We start from the raw sequence: 20,177 nt of genomic DNA, 5'->3' as shown, positions 1-20,177 counted from the left end.
CGTGCTGCTCGAACCCATGAACTGTGAGATCATGACCTGAGCCAAAGTTGGATGCTTAACCAACTGATCCACCCAGGCACCCCAAGATTTTATTTTTTAAAGTAATCTCTGTGTGCAATGTTGGGCTTGAACCCAGAACCCCAAATTCAAGAGTTGTATGCTGTACCAACTGAGCCAGCCAGGCACCCGTAAATATATGTTTAATCTGCCATCTTGCTATTTGTTTTTATTTGTTCCATTTTTTTGTTGTTGTGTTTTTGGTCTTTCTGCATTTTTTTTGGATTAAGTGTATATTTTATGATTTCATTTTTCATCAACCTTATGGAGGTATAATTTACATACCATAAAATTAACCATTTCAGGTATACAGTTGAGTGATTTTTAGTAAATTTAGAGTTGTGCATCCCTCACCACAATCTAGTTTTAGAATATTTCTGACACCCCAAAGGGATCCTTTGTGCCCATTTGCAGTAAATATTCCTTTTTTAAAAAAAATTTTTAATGTTTATTTACTTTTGACAGAGACAGAACATGAGTGGGGGAGGGGCAGAGAGAGAGGGAGACACAGAATCTGAAGCAGGCTTCAGGCCTCGAGCTGTCTCAGCACAGAGCCCGATGCAGGGCTCGAACTCATGGACTGTGAAATCATGACCTGAGCCGAAGTCGGACGCTCAACTGACTGAGCCACCCAGGCCCCCCCCCCCCTTTTTTTTTAAATCTCCTTTAGTGGTTTATGCAGCTGTATCTCTTTTAATTTTCTGAGAAGTACCTGTAGGGTTTACTATATACACCTTTAACTACATCTTTTCCCTCCTTTTGTTACTGTTAGTCATGTTTCTCTCTGTGACATGAACCCCTCAAAGCATCCTTGCTATTTGTCTTTTGAAAAGTCACTTCTCTTTTAAGGAGTTTTTTTAAAAGTTTTAATTTAAATTCCAACCAGTTAACATACAGTGTAACATTAGTTTCAGGTGTACGATATAGTGATTCAACAATTCCATACATCGGGATGCCTGACTGGCTCAGTCACTTAAGTGTCTGACTCTTGGTTTCAGCTCAGGTTTGATCTCACTGTTTTGTGAGTTTGAGCCCCTCTTCGGGTTCTGCTGGCGGTGCGGAGCCCCCTTGGGATTCTCTCTCTCTCTCTCTCTCTCTCTCTGCCCCTCCCCTACTTGCACTCTCTCTCTCAAAGTAATAAAGTTTAAAAAAAGTTCCATACCTCACCTCATCACAAGTGCTCATCACAAGTGCAGTCCTTAATCCCCATCACCTATTTCAGCCATGCCCCACCCACCTCCCCTATGGGAGAACCAACAGTTCTCTGTAGTTAAGAATCTATCTTTTGGTTTGTCTCTCTCTCTTTTTTTCCCTTTGCTCATTTGATTTGTTTTCAAAATTCTGCCTATGAGAGATTTTTAAAGTAAGAAAAAGGTGAATTTACCCACATTCTTTTTATGCCTGGTGTCCTCCATTCCTTTGTGTAGACCTCACATTACCCTTTCCTATCATCAACCTTCAGTCTGAAAGACTTCCTTTAACATTTCTCATGGTGGTGGTCTGTTTATAATGATTCTTTTCAATTCTGTGTTCAAAAATGCCTTTACTTCACCTTTGCTTTTGCGAAAATATTTTTGCTGGGTATACAGTTCTGGGTTTAGAGTTTTGTTTTCTTTTAGCACTTTAGAGGCTGGGTTGCATTGGTTTTGACACAAAGTCCTCCATCAGTCTTTATTCCTCTTTGTCTTTTTCCCCTATTAAAATTTTTTCTTTTTGTCACTAGCTAGAAACACTGTGGTTATGCTATGCCTTGGTATAATCTCTGTGTTTCTTCTGTTTGAGATTTGCTGCGTTTATTGCATCTGTAGGTTTATAGATTTCATCCAATTTGGGAAATCTTTCAGCTTTTATTTCTTCAAATATATATATATGTATATATATATATATATTTTTTTTAATATTATTATTTTATATTACTGCTAGGCTCTGTGCCCAACATGGGGCTTGAACTCATGACCCTGAGATCAAGAGTTGCATGCTCCTGAGCCAGCCAGGAACCCCTCTGCAAATATATTTTTATGCCCCTACTCCTGACTTATTTTTTCTTGGACTCCAATGACAAATGTATTTGCCTGCTTTATGTTATTTGACAGCTCACTGATGCTCTGTTCATTTTTTTTTCCACTGTTTTTTTTTTTTTTTTCCCTGTCCGTGTTTCACTTTGGTTGGTTTCTATTGCTATGTCTTTAAATTCATGATTTTATTTCCTGCAATGTCTAATGTATTCCTTAATTCCATCCAGTTTATTTTACATCTCAGACATTGTATTTTTAGTCTCTAGAAATTAGACTTACAACTTTTCCTGTCTTTCATGTTTCTCCTTAACATGTTCATGCTTTCCTTTAACTTTCTGGAACTTACATAGTTAGAGTACTGTTTTAATATTTTTGTATGCTTGCCCTTTCTTTCTTTCTTTCTTTCTTTCTTTCTTTCTTTCTTTCTTTCTCTTTCTTTCATGTTTACTTGTTTATTTTGAGAGCAAAAGAGAGGCAGTGTGAGAGAGAGAGAATCCCAAGTAGGCTCTGTGCTGTCAGCACAGAGGCCAACGCAGGGCTCGATCCCACAACCCATGAGATCATGACCTTAGCTGAAATCGAAAACTGGGTGCTCAACCAACTGAGCCCCCCAGGTGCTCCTATATGCTTTTACTCTGTCATCTGTGACTTTTCTGGGTCTACTCCTCTTGATTAATTTTTTTCCCTTTGTCATTATGAGGTATATTTTCACTTCTTTGCACGACTAGTCATTTTTTATTTGATTCCAGATATTGTGCATGTAACAGTGTTGAGTGTTGGAGTTCTTTGTGTTCCTGTAAATATTGTTCGGCTTTGTTGCTCTGGAATGCAGTTCAGGTCCTTGGAATTAGTTTGATTCTTTTGAGGCTTGTTTATCAGCTTTGTTCGGGTGAGTCCAGGAGACTTGCTTTAGTGTAAGCCAGGGGCTGGCAAACTGTGGCCCACAGGCCAGCTGCCTGTTTGGGGAAATAAAATTTTATTGGAACACAGCCACACACGTTTGTTTACGTATTGTCGGTGGCTGCTTTTGTGTTCTAGCTGCAGCACTGAGTAGTTGTGGCAGAGGCTGTAAGCCCTACAAACTCAAACTATTTAGTGTCGGATCCTTTGAGAAAGAGTTGGCTAATATCTATTTTTAGCTAATTTGGGCTCAGTATTGAATCAGTACCCATGCTCCTGAGGACCTTCCTGATGTTCCATGTATTGGGATGTCTTTCCAGTTTCCCTGGTTGGATGATTGGCTACTCTTGGCCCTGTATGAGCGCCTGGGGTTATTCCACCTCCCTCCTTGTCCCTCCCTGCGTCGTGGTCTGGAAACTCTGAGCAGTAACCTGTGGCACTCTTAGGGTTTACCTCGCTTGCTTACCTTCCTTTAAAGGATCATCATCTTGTGCTGTCTGTTGTCCAATGTCTTCCAATGTCTTTTTTTTTTTTTTAATGTTTATTTTTGAGAGAAAGAGAGAGCATGAGCAGGGGAGGAACAGAGAGAGAGGGAGACACAGAATCCAAAGCAGGCTCCAGGCTCTGAGCTGTCAGCACAGAGTCCGACATGGGGCTCGAACTCATGAACCGTGAGATCATGACCTGAGCCAAAGTCAGACACTTAACCGACTAAGCCACCCAGGTGCCCCTGTTGTCCAGTGTCTTAAATGTCTCATAAATTTTGTGTGTTTTTCTGGTTGTCTAAGGTAGGATATTAAGTTTGTCTCTCTTGTTCTATCATGGCCAGAAGCTGTCATCCATTAACTTTTTCAACTTTTCTCCCCCGATTACATAAGTAATGTGTTTCTAGCCTACTAGTTTCCCTGAAGTACTGCGTCTGACTTGCCAAACATCCTGACTTTTTATTTTTTTTTTAAACAGACTCTTTTTTTTTTTTTTTTAATTTTTTTTTCAACTTTTTAAATTTATTTTTGGGACAGAGAGAGACAGAGCATGAACGGGGGAGGGGCAGAGAGAGAGGGAGACACAGAATCGGAAACAGGCTCCAGGCTCTGAGCCATCAGCCCAGAGCGTGACGCGGGGCTCGAACTCACGGACCGCGAGATCGTGACCTGGCTGAAGTCGGACGCTTAACCGACTGCGCCACCCAGGCACCCCAATCCTGACTTTTTATAATTATTATACTTTTTCTACAATAATTTCTCCTCCTCCTCCTATTCCTCCCCCTCCACCTCCTTCTTTTCTTCCTCTTCCTCCCCCTCCTCCCCTTCGTCCCCCTCCTCCTTCATCCTTTTTTGGTATTTTCTTTTTAAATTAATTTTGAGACAGAGAGAAAGCATGCATGCATGATCAGGGGAGGGGCAGGAGCAGGGAGGGGCAGAGAGAGAGGGAGAGAGAGAATCCTAAGCAGGCCCCTCATTGTCAGCACAGAGCGCCACACAGGGCTTGAAATCCACGGACCGTGAGATCATGACCTGAGTCGAAATCAAGAGCCCAACACTCGACCAACTGAGCCACCCACTTGCCCCCACAATAATATCTTCTTCATCTGTGGTCTGTTTCTTCTGCTTTTCTTTGCTGGCTCTCCCTCTTTCTCCTGCCTTAAAGATTAGGGTAGCTGGTAGTGCTCATTTTCTCCATCTTCCCGCAACTTTAGCCACTATCTAGATGGGGAGGCAATAAATACTTAGGGATCCAAAGTACAGCTTGGAGTTGTTCAGGCCTGGATAGAAAACTCAGTTTGACCATTTATTTGGATGTGTGGAAACTCAAGAATTATAAGAATAATTTCTTTTTTTTTTAATGTTTATTTATTTAAATTTTATTTCTTTTAATGTTTATTTATTTTTGACGGAGGGAGAGAGACAGAGCATGGGCGGGCAAGGGGCAGAGAGAGAGGGAGCCACAGAATCTGAAGCAGGCTCCAGGCTCTGAGCTGTCAGCACAGAGCCCGTCTCGGGACTCGAACTCACAGACCGCGAGATCATGACCTGAGCCAAAGTCAGACGCTCAACCGACTGAGCCACCCAGGCGCCCCATGTTTTTTTTTTTATTTTTGAGAGAGAGAGAGTGTGAGTGGTGAAAGGGGAGAGAAAGAGGGACAGAGGATCTGATGTGGGCTCTATGCTGACAGCAGCGGGCTCGATGTGGGGCTTCAACTAATGGACCCAACTGTGAGATCATGACCTGAGCCAAAGTCAGATGCTCAACCAACTGAGCTACCCAGGCACCCCAACAAGAAAAATTTCCACAATTTTTGGGGGGTCCTCTTAATATTTACCTGGTGATGTGCTAAGTACTTGATACATATCGTCTTTAGTCCTCCACAATAGTTCTATGAGGCAGATATTTTTGTTACACCCATTTTATAAAGGTGGAAACTGAGATTACAAGAAGGTAAGCCACTTTTCCCTATTAGACAAGTCAGATTTAGGGCCCAGGTCAGGCTGACCAGACTAGACTGACCAGCTGCCCTGTTTTCCCTGAGATTTTTCTTGTGTTAGCACGGAAAGTCCTGCGTACTAGGAAACCCCTCAGTCCTGGGCAAACCAGCCCTGTTGGCCTCTTCTCTCTACTCGCTTAGTACTTTATGCATAGTTTAAACTCTCAATGCAGGTTAACCATTTTATATGGTGCCTGACACACGGTAAGTGCTGAAAAGTAGGAGCTGTCAGTACTGGTCCTATTTGTAACCCTTCTGAATGTGTCATAGCTGACGTTTGTTATTCTGTTGTCTTCCTAACATTTGAGCAACAATGTTGTGTATAGGACATCTCCTGCGGTGTGAGGCAGGACCCATTTCATACTCCAGAGGAGGCCTGTGGCAGAGGCTTACCTCCAATCCCATCCCATCCTGGCAGCTAGAGCACAGGCACAGGCCCGTGGCCCAAGCCGGACCAGAAGCAGGGCCTGTGCAGAATCCCTCCTTGTGCAGGTGGTCGTGGTGGACACATCCAGGCTTCTTGGGGGCGGCAGCCGTGTTCTAGAAGCAGAAGGCTGGGGAAGAGAGTGAATTTGGTGCTGCTCCTGGCTGCACAGGTGTTGACCATGGTTCTCTGGCTGGTAGAGAAAATCTGTGAATTGTCAGATTCCCTTTAGTGAGTTCCTTATCTCCTTGAGTTTGCCAGACTTGCTTTCTTCTCTCTGCAACTGAGAATGCGGATTGATCTATATACCATCTGGATGTTGTGGGCACTTCAGACTTAATGGGTCCCAAAAAGGACTCATTACCTTCCTTCAGATAGCTACATCATCTTACTCTGAATCTCAAACACTGTTCCTCACTATTTTCTAGAGTTGTGTCATTTCAAGCCAGAGAGTCCTTTTTAATGTCCTTTTCCTATACCCCCAGCCCTGTGGCGTTTACCAAACAAGGGTCTGCCTCCTCTGGTGTTGCTCACAGGCTTCTCTGCCACTCCCTTCCCCAGGTTCTGTTGTGTTTTGCCTTGATCACAGACAGCCTCAGATCCCGTCTTTTTTCCTGCCGGTCTCCGGGCAGAAAGCAGAGGACGGCCAACGCGCTTTCTAAGGCCTGAAATGAGGGCAAAGCAGAAGAGAAACGGAGGTGGATGAAGGCAGATCCAAACCCATGAAATTGATGCCTTGGTTGGGAGGGAAAAGAAACTTGTTTTAAAGGTTTGAAGGGAGAAAGATTACAAAATACCATTGATCCTCATTATTCATAGATTCTATAGTTATACTTTTGCCTACTTGCTAAAATTTATTTGTAACCTGAAAATCGGTACCGGTGATGCTTTTGTGGTCCTTTGTGGACGTGCTCAGAGTGGCACAAGTTTGAGTCCCACGGCGTGTAGTTTCCTAGCTGAAGTGGATGACCGTGACACTCTGCCTTGTAGTTTGAACCCTTATACTGTAAGCAAGCGTCTTTTTCACAGTCTGTTTTGTGCCACATTTTTTTGTGCTCTTTGTTGGTGATTTTCCTATTTGAAATAGCCCCCAGGCAGAGTGCTGTAGTGCTGTCTAGCGTTCTCAAGTGCAAGAAGGCTACGATGTGCCTTATGGAGAAAATACGTATATCAGATAAGCTTCCTTCTGCCATCAGTTACAATGCCCCTAACCATGGGTTCAGTGTTCACGGGTCAACAATACATATAAAATAGGATCTTTGAACAGAAATACACATAAAACAAGGTTAGTTAGGCATCGCTCAATTGATGAAAATGGTGTGACCAGAGGCTCGCAGGAAGTTAACCCTGTATTTCCCCCTAGGAGCTGTGATTCAGCATTTGCAAATTCAGTGTCTGTGGTGACTTTATAGAACAAAAGTCTGATGAGTAGTGACTCCCATTCAGCCTCTTGATCCTTAACAGTGCTTGATATGGCAAAGGGAAAGTGGCTTCACGGTACCCCCAAGTTAGCCCTCCTGGGAAATGATTGTATCAGTAAAGATTCAACCAGAGAAGCAAAATCAGCAGGAGGTATCTAGTCTAAAAGATGTATTACAAGGAATTGACTTACATAATTTTGGAGGTTGGCTGAATGAACCCAAAATCTATAGAGCAACCTATCAGGAAGAGAAGATCACAAGGCAGCTGGAACCCATGCACATGGCAGGAGCTGTTATCCATAGACAGTCAGGAAGAGAAATCCAGTGAAGGGAAAGCATTTGTATATCCAGAAGCTGTTGGGATCTCTTTTGTCAGGAAAAGCTCAGTGTCTTTTAAGGGCTCATCTGGTTAGGTTAGACCCACTGAAGATAATTTTTCTGGTTTCATGTCAACTGATGAGAGCCTTTATGGTCACATCTGTAAAATCCTTTCAGAGAAGCACCTATGTTAGTGTTTGATTTACTAACTGGTGGAAGGAGTCTGTATGCTATAAAATAGCTCTGCCGTCTTCTTTCCTTGTCATTTAGTCTAGCTAGGTTGACCCATCTGAAGACCATCGCAATGAGGCATCAAATGTAGGGTTTCTTTCTTTCTTTAAAAAAATTTTTTTAATGTTTAGTTTTGAGCGAGAGAGAATGAATGAATGAGCGAGTGGGGGAGGGGCAGAGAGAGAGGGAGACACAGAATGTGAAACAGGCTCCAGGCTCTGAGCTGTCAGCACAGAGCCCAGTGTGGGCCTTGAACCTACCAGCTACAAGATCATGACCTGAGCTGAAGTCAGACGCTTCACTGACTGAGCCATCCAGGTGCCCCTCATAGGTAGGGTTTTGTTTTTGTTTTTTTTTTAAGTTTATTTGTTTATTTTGAAAGAAAGAGACCGAGAGCAAGTGAGCAGGGTAGGGGCAGAGAGAGAAGGAGAAAGAAAATCCTAAGCAGGCTCTGCTCTGTGAGTGCAGAGCCCAATGTGGAGCTTGATCTCATGACCTGTGAGATCATGACCTGAGCTGAGATCAAGAGTTGGACATTCAACCACCTGAGCCGCTCAGGCGCCCCTCAAATGTAGTTTTTACTGCAACTTACTTCTAGGAGTTAGATGGCTTTATTGGGCTATCTTCCAACCAATCCACATTTCATTTAACTCCTCCCTCTTTTCTAGGTGTAAGTGTACATAGAGTCAGTACTTTGACCATCCTTATTTCACAAGTGGAGACGCTGAAGCACAGAGAAGTTAACTGACTCATTTAAATGATGGGGCCAGACGCTGTGCTCTTTTTTTTTTTTTTTTTTAAGTTTATGTATTTTGGGAGAGAGAGACACACACAGAGAGAGCATGAGTGGGAGAGGTGCAGAGAGAGAGAATCCCATGCAGGTTCCATGCTTTTAGCGCTGAGCTGGACATGGGGCTCAACCTCACGAACCTTGAGATCATGACCTGAGCTGAAATCAAGAGTCAGCTGCTCAACCGACTGAGCCACCACAGCACCCTTAGAGTCTGTGCTCTTAATCTTCCTCTTGTGCTAAGTCTCACTGTCGCATTGCAAGGAGTCATTTCTACTCTAGACTCCTGCGTGTTTAGGGAAGGCAGGGTCTCTACAAGGACCACATGGATCTGGTGAGCATTGGTTGTCTGGTAGCAGAGGGGGCATACTCTCTCGCTGGGGACATTAGTGTCCCTTGCAAGTGCCGGAACCTTAGACCTTAGTTCCAGAGTTCTGGTCCTTCTGGCCCTTCTCCTGGGGCCTGTGTCATCCAGACTCCTTTGAACCATCTTAACTCTGTGAGTCATACAGATTTCCCATTTGCCCCACACTTAGGCCTTATTATGCAGAAACTCTCTCAGATTTGTTTCCTGTGGCTTCAACTAAATCTCCTGGCCTGGGTTAGACCTTCCCACAGAAGGTTCCCACAGAACTTTTCTGTTAGACTCTGGGCCCCCTTCCCCCATTTATTCACTCATGCATCCAAGCCACCAACGAGTAAATGAGAATTTACTTCGTGCCAGGCACCTTGCAAGGTACTGGGGATACAGCTTTTAATAGGACAGACAAGCCCTTGGTGACTTCAAAATGATTACATTCCCAGGTCCCAGAAATAAAGGCCTGGGAGTAGGATTGCCTGCTGAACAGGAAAGCTGGATCCAGTGGGCCTTGCGTACTGCCTTTCTTCCTTTTTTAGCAGATATTCATAAGTATGTGTGTTTTTCTTATATAGGTGAACACATTAAAACAGTTTTACATCATTAAAAGCCCCTCTTCATCATCCTCATCCCTTTTCTCCCTTCCCTACTCCTATTCTCTACCCCACAGGTGACCCTTATGCATTTATTGCATATCTTTCCAGATATTTCTTCCATGCATTTATAAATAAATGTGAATATATTGTGTTTGAAAGTACTTATAATTGCATACAATAGGTATTCCAGAAGTGCTTATTGGTGCATAGATGGATGAATGAATCCATTTTCACATGTGTTTCACCCTGGTTTCCTTGCTCCCCTCCCTGATTTCTGAACCCTTCCTGGTCAGAGGGGCTAGGCAGATGAGGGGACCAAAGGCTCTGGATTCTTGGTTTCCCCTTGAACTACATCAACTGGATGTGGACATAAGAGCTGGCTATCTGTGTTAACCAGTTCAGCCTGCCACAACACAGCACAACGCCGCAGGGTGGGTGGCTTAAACGACAGAAATTTGTTTTTTACAGTTCTGAAGGCTGGGCATTTTAAACCAAGGTGCTAGCATGATGGGTTTCTGGTGGGAGCTCTCCTCCTGGCTTACAGATACCACCTTCTGGTTGTGTCCTCACATGGTGGGGAGAGAAGAGATTGGGAGTTCTCTTTCTCTTCTCACAAGGCCATAGTCCTGTTGGATCAGGACCCCACTCTTAGGGTCTCACCTCACCTTTCTTCCCTCCTAAAGACCCTGTCTCCAGATAAAGTCACACTGGGATAGAGCTTCAACGTATGGATGTTGGGGGACCAATATTCGGTCCCTAGCACTGTCCATGATGTCTTTACGTGCCTCAGGGCCACCACGTACAGAGCTGGGCTGCTCCAGTGCTCCTGGTTCAGGGTTCTGCCCCCGGTGGGCATGCTGTAAGATGTTGATCGACTCATGCATTTCTTAGAGTAGTACTACTTGCCCTGGGACCTGGGGGAAGCTGAGGGCCTCCCAGTGGCTTCCATCCCTAGCATTCCATTTGAATGAGTGGAAATTTCAACCACCACTTTGTGAATGGTTCCAGATGTGCCTGCCGGGGGAGAGCAAGATGGCTTGGGGAGAGTGAGGTAGCTGGAAAGACAAGCTTAAAATTAAAGAGTTAAATTAAGTTTGAGGTGAGTGACAGCTGCCATCACCTAAGTGTTCAAGAAGGGGAACAGTGCCATTGGGAGATGCCTCAGCCTGTTAAAAATGTGGGGCTAGCCCTGTGCCATGATGAAACATTGGCATGCTAAAGCCACCTAATCGACCTCATCCCTCAGCTCAGCTCTTGGTCAGTTTTAAAGGCTCAGAGGACAGAGACAGATGCAAGAGAAGAAAATAGAGAGTCCACACAGGGTGACAGAGAAGAGAGAACAGTTCCCTGGGAGACTGAGGGCTAATTAGACTTTGGAAAGCGATTTCAAAGGAGAAACTGTCAAGTGCCCACAGAGAATCTGTCGTGGGGATTGTGAGTCACTGAGGATGGCTCTGAGACACGTTTCTGTAGTGGTTCAGATGCTGGGATAAAAGACTAGGATGCAGGGTTTTAGGGGGATGGAGTGGATGACGTTTGTGGAAGAAATATTGGGGGGAAATGAACTTCTGGCTTGATGTGGCAAGAATGCTTATAAGGCAAGCCAAATGAAGAGTGTGTTATTCAGAAACGAAACGTCTGCTTGATGTGGGAGAACCATGTGGCAAATGAGACTGCAAAGTAAGAGTGGCAGAAATAGAAGGGTTGCTCAAGGACAAGGACTGTGAAGCTGGTGACCTGCTGTCAGGGTGGGTCGACATGCATCAGCCCTGAAGTTGGACTTGGGGACAGTTGTTCAGCCTGAGGTGGTCATACCTGGGAGCTGCACTGGGGAAAATCACCATGTATCATCTGGCGGTACAAGAAGAAGCTACCAGACGGGTTAAGAGCCTAGATCTTGTGATCAGGCGAGCTCTAGCACTTCCTCTAGGCAAGTTACAATCTCTCTAAGCCTCGGTTTCCTCACCCGGAAAGGTGGGTAAAATAATAGTACCTACATAATAGGGCTGTTGAAAGGACTAAATGAGGAAATGCCTGGAAGAGGCTTTAGTTCGTGGTAAATGCTTAACAAGTATTAGGCGTAATCGTACCAGTTGGGCAATACGGTTTGTGTCCTTACGATAAGGACGTTTTTGCTTCCCTTTGTCAAGTCAGAAAGAATAGACACGTGAAGAGGGAAATAAATAGAACACAGGTGCAGTCAGATGGATTTTGGCCCAAGTCATGTCAGATGGAGCAGAAGAGAGTGCTTCAGCTATGGTCGAAGTGTTTATCAAGTTAGGAGTGGGAATTGAGTAACATGAGTATGAGTGGATTGAAAGGGAGGAAAAGAAAGTGGATTTTACATTCTTGTTACCCCAACTATCACTAGCCTGGGTAAAGCACCCACTATGAACGTTGTGCCCCATTAGATGGGGGATTACGTGGAACTAGATGGACTGGCCCTTGCTCACGTGGTCTTCACAGGGCAAGTTGCCATCAGCAAGTGAGTGTAGCAGTGATGGAACGATTAAACACCACATGCAGGCAGGAGCGCTGCCCCAGCAGGGGCCTGATTCTGTCTCGGTGAAGACCCACCACGTGGGGGACTCTAAATATGTCTGACAGAATTTGAGTGTCCACTTCCTATATTGCACTGTTCTACGTGCTCTGTGAAATATGCAGCCTGATCTCCCATTTTAGCCCCGCATTTGGGAGAAGATGAGTGGAGAGAACATAGAGGAGGCTTTAATGAACATTCCAGGAGAGAAGGGATGAGCCCAAATTGGGGGGAGGAGAGTGGGATAGAACAAGAGAAGAGTTCCAGTCCGAGATGGCAACATAGGAAGACCCTGCGTGTCCAGGGACACACCAAATCTACACCTGTCTGTAGAACAATTCCTCCCGAAGGAGAAGTGGTAGCTGACTGAGTCGCTTCTGCAGAACAGAAGATAGACCACACAGAGGAGAACAGCAAGAGAGGCAGAGACTTGGTAATAAAGGGAACTCTACACCCCAGGCTATGAAGGATAGTGCTGAGGGACCAGAGCGGTTTGTTGGCCCTGGGGCACAGAGAAAAAGCCTAGGTTTGAAAAGGGCCACTAGAATATAAAGGGACCAACTCTAGAATTCTGCCAAACGGAACTCCGTCCTGGACAGAGGGCAAGTGCGACAGTTCGTGTTCCCCATACACCTTGACAAGATGGACAGGAGCAGAGGACAAATTGGTAATTGCCAAAGGGGAGAGGGGAGGGGGTTGGAGGATGGGCAAAATGGGTGATGGGGAGTGGAAGGAGGTACATGCTGCCAGTTAGGGAATGAATAAGTCATGGGGCTGAAAGGTACAGCGTAGGGAGTAAGCTGTGAGTGCTCTAATGGTGTTGTGGGTGACAGATAGTAGCTACACTTGTAGCGAGCCTAGCATAACACGTAGAGGTGTCACATCGCTATATTGTATACCTAAAACTAACGTAACACTGTGTGTCAACTGTACTTCAACCAGAAAAAAAAAAAAATCCAGATACAAGGGATATTGCACTGATGGATAACATGCGACTCAGTGAGTATGTGGAAGAAAGGGAAAGAACGCAAGGGCTTTGAACTTTAGTGACCATAAAGTCCTATGAGCAGAAATGCGGAGCACCGGAGGAACTTGGACCAGTGGCCATCACATTTTAGTGTTTGAGACCCACTAAGGGCTTAATACTGCAGATTCCTAGGGTATACCCACACCTACTGAATGTGAATTTCTGGGGTGGGCCAGAAATATGCTTTATAGCAGATACCCCTTGGGAAATGCTGGATTAGAGAAAACAAACATCTCAGCCCGGCCCTCCAGAAAGCTGGGGCTGAGGCAAGGGCTGTGGTACTAATACTTTATCAGGGAGGTGAAATCCCGAGATGGTGACAGTGATGTAGGAAAGCTGTAATAGGGTACGTTGATGTTTTTGTGTTGGCTACCATTTCAGAATAAGCCATGAAGAATCAAGCAGATCCCTCCACGTGTGGGTTTGCTCCACACGGTTTGCATGGAGGGATAACACCTCAGCATAGTTGGAGGGTGAAGGAAATGGGGGAATCTGGCTTTCGCCCCACGCTGCCCTGACACCTGTTTTCCACTGGGAAAATTCACTCCAGCGGGAGCTCAGTTCGCTGCCTTTCAGGATTGTGCCTTTCAGGATTGGCCCTTTGGTGACTTCTCTGGAAGCCAGTCCCCATACTTCTGGTATGAGAGTGGCAACCGGGGTGGGTGGGATGCTGACTTGGAAAGAAAGCAAGAAGGAAGCAGTTGAGGACATGTGAGAAGGCATGCAGATTTGTCCCTCAGTGGACTCAAGAAGTCAGGCTGGCAAAGGTTTCTAGTCCCCCACAGTGGGGGGGGACACAGTTCAGAAGCTGGATATTAAAAGAAAGATTTGTAAGGAAATTATCTAAATAGAGTTATGTTAACACTGGTAATAAGAGCAAAAGCCTAGACTTTGTATCCATAAAGTAAATGTCTTTAAGTCCTTTTTTTATTTGCATTTCTTGTCCCAGGAAAACTTCCAGTAGAAGACACTGATGATGAAATGACACGTGTGAGCAGTTGCAGGGTGTTGCAAACAGGAGGCTGCATAAATTCAAGGTATCACCTGTTTAGTTTATACTCCTGAATTAACTTTCTGCCTTCCCAGTCCAGAGGTCTAATAAAAGGTTTCACTCAGGCTAGAGAGCAAATGTGTTTGTGAATCTCATCCAGAATCCCACAGCTTTTCCTCTAAAGACCTGTAAGTTCCTGAGACACTCTAAAAGGAGTATAAAAATAATAATTGTAATTCTTGAGTGCTGCCAGTGGTATACTGGGTTCCAGAGAGTAATAACCTTGTGTAACGCTTACGTGAAGCTTTCCATCTGTGTGTTGCCAGAACTTGGCTACCATTACAACACTGGCAAATGGCATTAATCTGTCATAGAAATGGGAGAATTTAGTTGCAGGAGTTTAAATAACTGACCATGTCCTATAAGGAGCTGACAGCAAGTAGACAATCAGACTTATTTAACACCATCATCCTGAACCATTTAAAAATATTTCAGGGGGCTGTTGAGATATGATTCTGGGAAGAAACATCTCTTGATAGTGGTAAAGATGTTGATAACTCATTTGTGGAGAGTCAATATTAGTTGGCGTGTGTGCGTGTGTTCTGGGGGCAGGGTGTAAAAATCGGTAGCTGTTTTTAAACGCGGCTGATGGGCTTGTGAGTGAAGGTGGTGGATGGGTGAGGGTTGGTTGATAACTCATGGTTTGAGGTAGAAGTTCAAGGATGGAGAAGCCAATGATCTGTGGGTTATTGAGTGCCTGTAGGCAATGTAGGTTTGAAGTGACAAGTAAGAAAAAGGTGTTGAGCAACTGAAAGGGCAGAACAGGGAACAGGGAAGAAGAAGTGAAAGGCAAAAAAGGAGAGAAGAAAGGAGAGAAAAATAGAGAGAGATTGAGACTGTGATTATTGTAGGAAGTGAGCATAATCCATCAGCAAATTTAATGCAAGAGATATTTGCCACACAAAAGGAATCGTTATTGGTGACTGGATACATAATATTCATTCAGAAGGGTTTTATCGAACAGTTACATACATGACATTGAGACACCAATGGGAAGAAGAGTTTGTCTCTTGTTTACTGTGTGACGTCTTTCTTCCCTAAGTTTTCAGACACATACCTGTTTAGAAAAAGAAAGTCAGCGGGGCACCTGGGTGGCTCAGTCGGTTGGGCATCCGACTTCGGCTCAGGTCATGATCTCACCGTCTGTGGGTTCGAGCCCCGCATTGGGCTCTGTGCTGACGGCTTGGAGCCCCGAGCCTGCTTCGAATTCTGTGTCTCCCTCTTGCTCTGCCCCTACTCCACTCAAGCTCTGTCTCTGTCTCTCTCAAAAATAAATAAATATTAAAAAAAAAGAAAAAGTCAGCAAAGGTGGTTGAACAGAATGCTTTGTCCACAAGGTCTCTTCTAGCTCTAGAATTCTTTGATTCTGGGCCACGATCCCTGGGGCTCCATGGTGTCTGTAGCAAGTGTGTGCTTTGCAGGCTGGATCCCTATAGGGTTGGACAGTTGTTGTTTTTACTTTCTGCCCCTCCATCTTATTTCTATTAGATAGGATTATTTCAGTTACAGGTTGATAGAAAGTGTAACCAGAGGCAACTTAAACATAAAAGTAATTTATTGGCTCACAATACTGAGAAATCATGAGTGGCTTAATTCAGGACCTCAAATGCCATCACAGTGTTGCGATTTCCCTCTTTTTATCGGTTCTGCTTTCCCCGGATTGACTCCACTTTCACATCTATTCTTCCCCGTGGGATCACGATGACTGCCACAACTTCAGACTCATCACCTTTCAGTCCCAAACCTGGGTAGGGAACATGTCTACCCAACTGAGTTCCCATACACATCCTGGAAATCATGCTGATTGCACTGGTTTAGGTCTAGTGCCCATCCTAGAACCAAACATTGTGGCCAAAGGGATTAAATTGTGCTGATTGGTTAGGAATGGGCCACATGCTCCTCCCTGCCAGAGCTTTGTGGTCTGGGGAGCTGGGGACAGCGTAACCGGGAGATGGGGGAATGCATTCTGGGTAGCCAAAAATTAATACTGGGCTACCCCAGGCTCAGTGAAACCTAGGAAGAGACCTGAGGTTCTGATCCAAAAAATCCAACAAGAAAAGGCCATGGGGGTGGGGGTCGGGGGCAAGAAAGAATTCCAATCCACAGATGGCCCTGGGATTGAATGTGACATGTCGAGGGTGGCAGCTCACTGCCCCCTCAGGTTGCCCTTTGTTCCTTGGGCTGACCAAGGATTTTGTATAACCCTGGTACATAGTTACTTTCAGGAGATTACAGGGGGAAAATACTCCACTTCCTGTTTAGGATTACACTCTTAACCCTCCCCTCCCACGCAGGCCATATGTTCATTCTAAGCCTCAGCATCCAGCCAGAAAAGCCCTTTGTGTTTTCTTGGCAAAACTAGAGCCCAGTAATTAAAGTCCATATGCAAAGCTGCTACCTCCAGCCCACACCAAGGTCTTTTAATTAGTATGTAATTGGTCAGAGAGGTAGTATCAAATAGCTCCCAGTCTGGCTGGCTGCAAATGCCGTGTTTGAAAAGTCCCAGACCAGAGAGGGATAATAATAAATACTTTAAGTCCCATCTGTTGGAATGATTTGTTTAAGGTATAAATTTCTGTTCTGTTACTATTTTTAACAATTCTGCTTATAGCGTTTCTTAAACTCTATAACAACTAGCAGCATACTCACTGGAGGTAGGAGTGTGAGTAAGTGAACCAGAAGAAGGCTTAGCAAATCTGTGTGTTTTTTGTGTTTTTTTTTTTCCTCCTTTAAAGAAATTCATAACATGCAGTCGGGATAGGGAGGGAAAGAAGTGAGCTGGGCATTTGGTTTGAGTGGCTGGTCAGGAACTCTGGGGTTATGTCCTTTCACGAGAACAACTGTCAGGGAAGTCAGCCCATTAACAATCTGTGGTCTTTGAAGTGAGCAGTGCCCGGGTCTTTTAGCGTTGCCCCCAAAGCACCTTGTGAGTTTTTCTCAGTACGAGGAAGGACTTTGAATTCATCTTGGTAGACAAGGGTCATCAACTGTGAAGAAGCAAAGGGAGCAAGAAGCAGGGAGGCTGACCTTTCATTGCCTTCTGGAAGCCATGTAGACTAGACTAGAGTAAAGCTGGAGTAATCATGATAATGGTAAATATTATTACTGGTAGTAATAATGATATCATATCATCATCATCATCATCATCATCATCATGGCAGCCAGCATTTTACTCTGTGCTCACTGTGCACCCAGGACTGTGCTCAATATTTTACATGATTGGTCTCATCTGATCTTCACCCTGATCTGAGGTTGCTACTATTGTTCCCTCTGTTTTGTAGATGAGGAATCCAAGACTCTGATGGCCCGACTGACTTGCTGAAGGTCACCAGCTAGTAAGTGGCAGAGTCAGGGTTTGAACCCATGTGGTCTGAGTCTAGAGCCTGGGCTTAGCATCATGCTTGCTGTCTCCTCCCAAGTGTCACTCAGTGCCTTGGTTTTGCTTGAAGAGTATGTCAGGGAAGAAGGAAGACAGAAGGCAGATGGCTGAGCTTCTTCCTGGTTCTTTGTGTTCATTTAGCCTTTGGGGCACATGTATAGTCGAAACTTGAGGTTTAGAAATGTAGGCAGCTGGGGTGCTTGGGTGGCTCAGTCCATTAAGCGCCCAGCTGCAGCACAGGTCATGATCTCACAGTTCGTGGATTTGAGCCCTGCGTCGGGCTCTGAGCTGACCCCCCCCCCCCCGCCCCCCGCCGCCCGAGCCTGGAGCCTGCTTTGGATTCTGTGTCTCCCTCTCTCTCTGCCCCTCCCCCACTCACGCTCTGTCTCTTTCTCTCTCAAAATTAGACATTAAAAAGAAAAGAAAGAAAGAAAGAAATACAGGCAGCTAAGCAACATGGCCCTCTAGGAGAATGAGTCTGAGGTCCCTCTCAGCTCTTGTGCCTCTACAGTTGACCCCCAAATGTGGGCATAAGAAGTGTGGACACTTCACCAGCACCGCACCCAGAGCAGGGTGTGAGAGTGTGTGTGGAAGGTTGAGGGGAGGTGTATGGAGCTTTTAGGCCACTAGAAGGCCCGTACAACCTTGAATGGGCCTTTCTTTGTCCCCTTCATATGGCAAAAACTCTAAGGGTCTGCACACTGTTCCCTCCAAGGAACCTTCTTTCTCTCCTGTCTCCTCACACTGCTACTTGAGGAGTAAAAGATGGACCTACCCGTGTCCCGTTTGCCCTTATAGATGAAAGTTCTCCTAGAAGAGATGATTGTGCTGAGAGATGATTTGCACTGAGGCCTGCACCCCTGAGAGACAAAGGCCTCATTGACTGGCCTTTTTTCATTGTGGTCTTATTCTGTTGTCTGTCTGTCCATTCATTTGTCCTTGTTCTTTCCCTTGAGCACACTTTCCTTCCCTTGGTTGGAGAGGGTCTGAGGAGGTAAGGAAGCCTACACTTACTCCTTTCTGGGCATTGGGTCCACCACCCCCATTTTTGCTTGCTCTCTCATCTTGTGTGTTATGGTGGTAGCTGGCTTTTGTGGGAGGCTCAGATTTGGGCCCAGAAGTGAACATTCAAGGCCCTCATGCTTAGCTAGCTCTACTAGGGAGCTCACAGCCCAGCCAGTCTTGCTGGAGTTCTGCTCAGAGCCTGAGGGCAATCCCAGCCAACAATGAAGTGCTGCTCTGCCTTGCTTTGTTCTCTGTGCACCCCTTTTCCCCATAGGCCTCTTGGGGACAGTGGCTGGTTTGTGGCAGGACTTGGGTTTGTGCCTTGGCCAATCCCATCGTATGCCATATTATTCTTGTGCCTTCACATCCCTATGCATGTACCCAAGTACTTGACCTTGGACGTTGGGCAGACTCCGTTATCCTGAGATGGGTCAGTCTGGGTGAGTGGAGTCCAGATTGAAGGAGATGGGAGGGATTTGTGCTGGTGTCATTCTGAACAGAATGCCAGAAATGAAAGCATTTGTTTAAAGTAGCATGGAACCGGGAGTGAGGGAAAGAGAGGGGACAGCTGTAGGAATAGACAAGAAAGGAAAGTCACAAAATCCCACTTCTAAATGGAAGTCCTCTTTGTAGAAAAATATAGTGATCTTTTAAAATTCCACATTTAACAGATTAAAAGTGATTAAATTAGAATTTGGAGTAAATGTTATTGTCTGACACTTAAATCCTTGCTTCCAGAATGTTTTCTCCTTACAAAATAACAGTATTTCAGGTTCTGGTTGTACTGCTGTGTTAATAGATCTTGGGTTTAGGAGAATAATGGATTAGTCCCGTAGGAGAACTATTGATAGTAACTCTCATTTTTGCAACGTGTGAAACAAACAGTCGGTTAAAAAAAATATATTTGTAACACTCCTGATAAAAGGGCCTCTCCTGACACTACACGTAGTCGGGTTTATACCTAGGGATGGTTCCAGCATGCAGGCGCAAAGTGGGCTTCTTGGTGACTTGTCTGCACCTGCTGGAGATCTGGTGCACCTGTTACAGTTACAAGGCAGCTATTAGCCATGAACTGACACCAAGATGACAGGTTCAACTCCAAATTAAACAGTGTCATGTGTCCACCAGGGCAGAGAGTGAGGGGGTGGGGGCATGTGTTTGGCAAATGGTAGGAAGCCCGGGGAAGATAGTGTTCTGATTAACAACGGTCAGATACCAAGAGAAGTGCCGTTAGGGTGGGCTTGTTGAAAAAGGGAGACCTAACTTTTGAGTCCTGATCGTATGACCCTGGTAAGTCTCAGTTTACCAACTTTTTTTTGGGGGGGGGGGGGTGTTATTTATTTATTTATTTTGAGAGAGAAAGAGAGCAGGAAAGAGTCAGAGAGAAAATCCCAAGCAGGTTCTATGCTGTCAGCACAGAGCCCATGTGGGGCTTGAACTCATGCACCCTGAGATCATGATCCGAGCGGAAATCAAGAGTGGGCCAGACTGAGCCACCCAGGTGCCCCTCAGTTTGCAGTCTTAAAATGGGAATGAGAACGCCTGACTTATGAAAAGAAAGAATTCCTTGAAAGTGAACTC

At 45.1% G+C, this 20,177-nt stretch overlaps 1 long non-coding RNA gene across 1 annotated transcript in view; it reads left to right on the top strand.

The window, feature by feature from the left end:
- LOC121016436 (uncharacterized) overlaps positions 1–17,866 on the top strand; it is a 127,376-nt gene extending 109,510 nt beyond the window's left edge. The window contains exons 4-5 of the long non-coding RNA XR_005784272.1: positions 14,111–14,198; positions 17,494–17,866. This is a non-coding gene — a long non-coding RNA (uncharacterized LOC121016436). The remainder of the gene's footprint in view (positions 1–14,110; positions 14,199–17,493) is intronic.
- Positions 17,867–20,177: the final 2,311 nt, after the last annotated feature.

The sequence above is a fragment of the Herpailurus yagouaroundi genome, unplaced genomic scaffold (assembly GCF_014898765.1).
Source record: "Herpailurus yagouaroundi ecotype Mexico unplaced genomic scaffold, PumYag 29, whole genome shotgun sequence".
NCBI lineage: Eukaryota > Metazoa > Chordata > Mammalia > Carnivora > Felidae > Herpailurus > Herpailurus yagouaroundi.
This window is presented reverse-complemented; position numbering and strand designations above follow the sequence as displayed.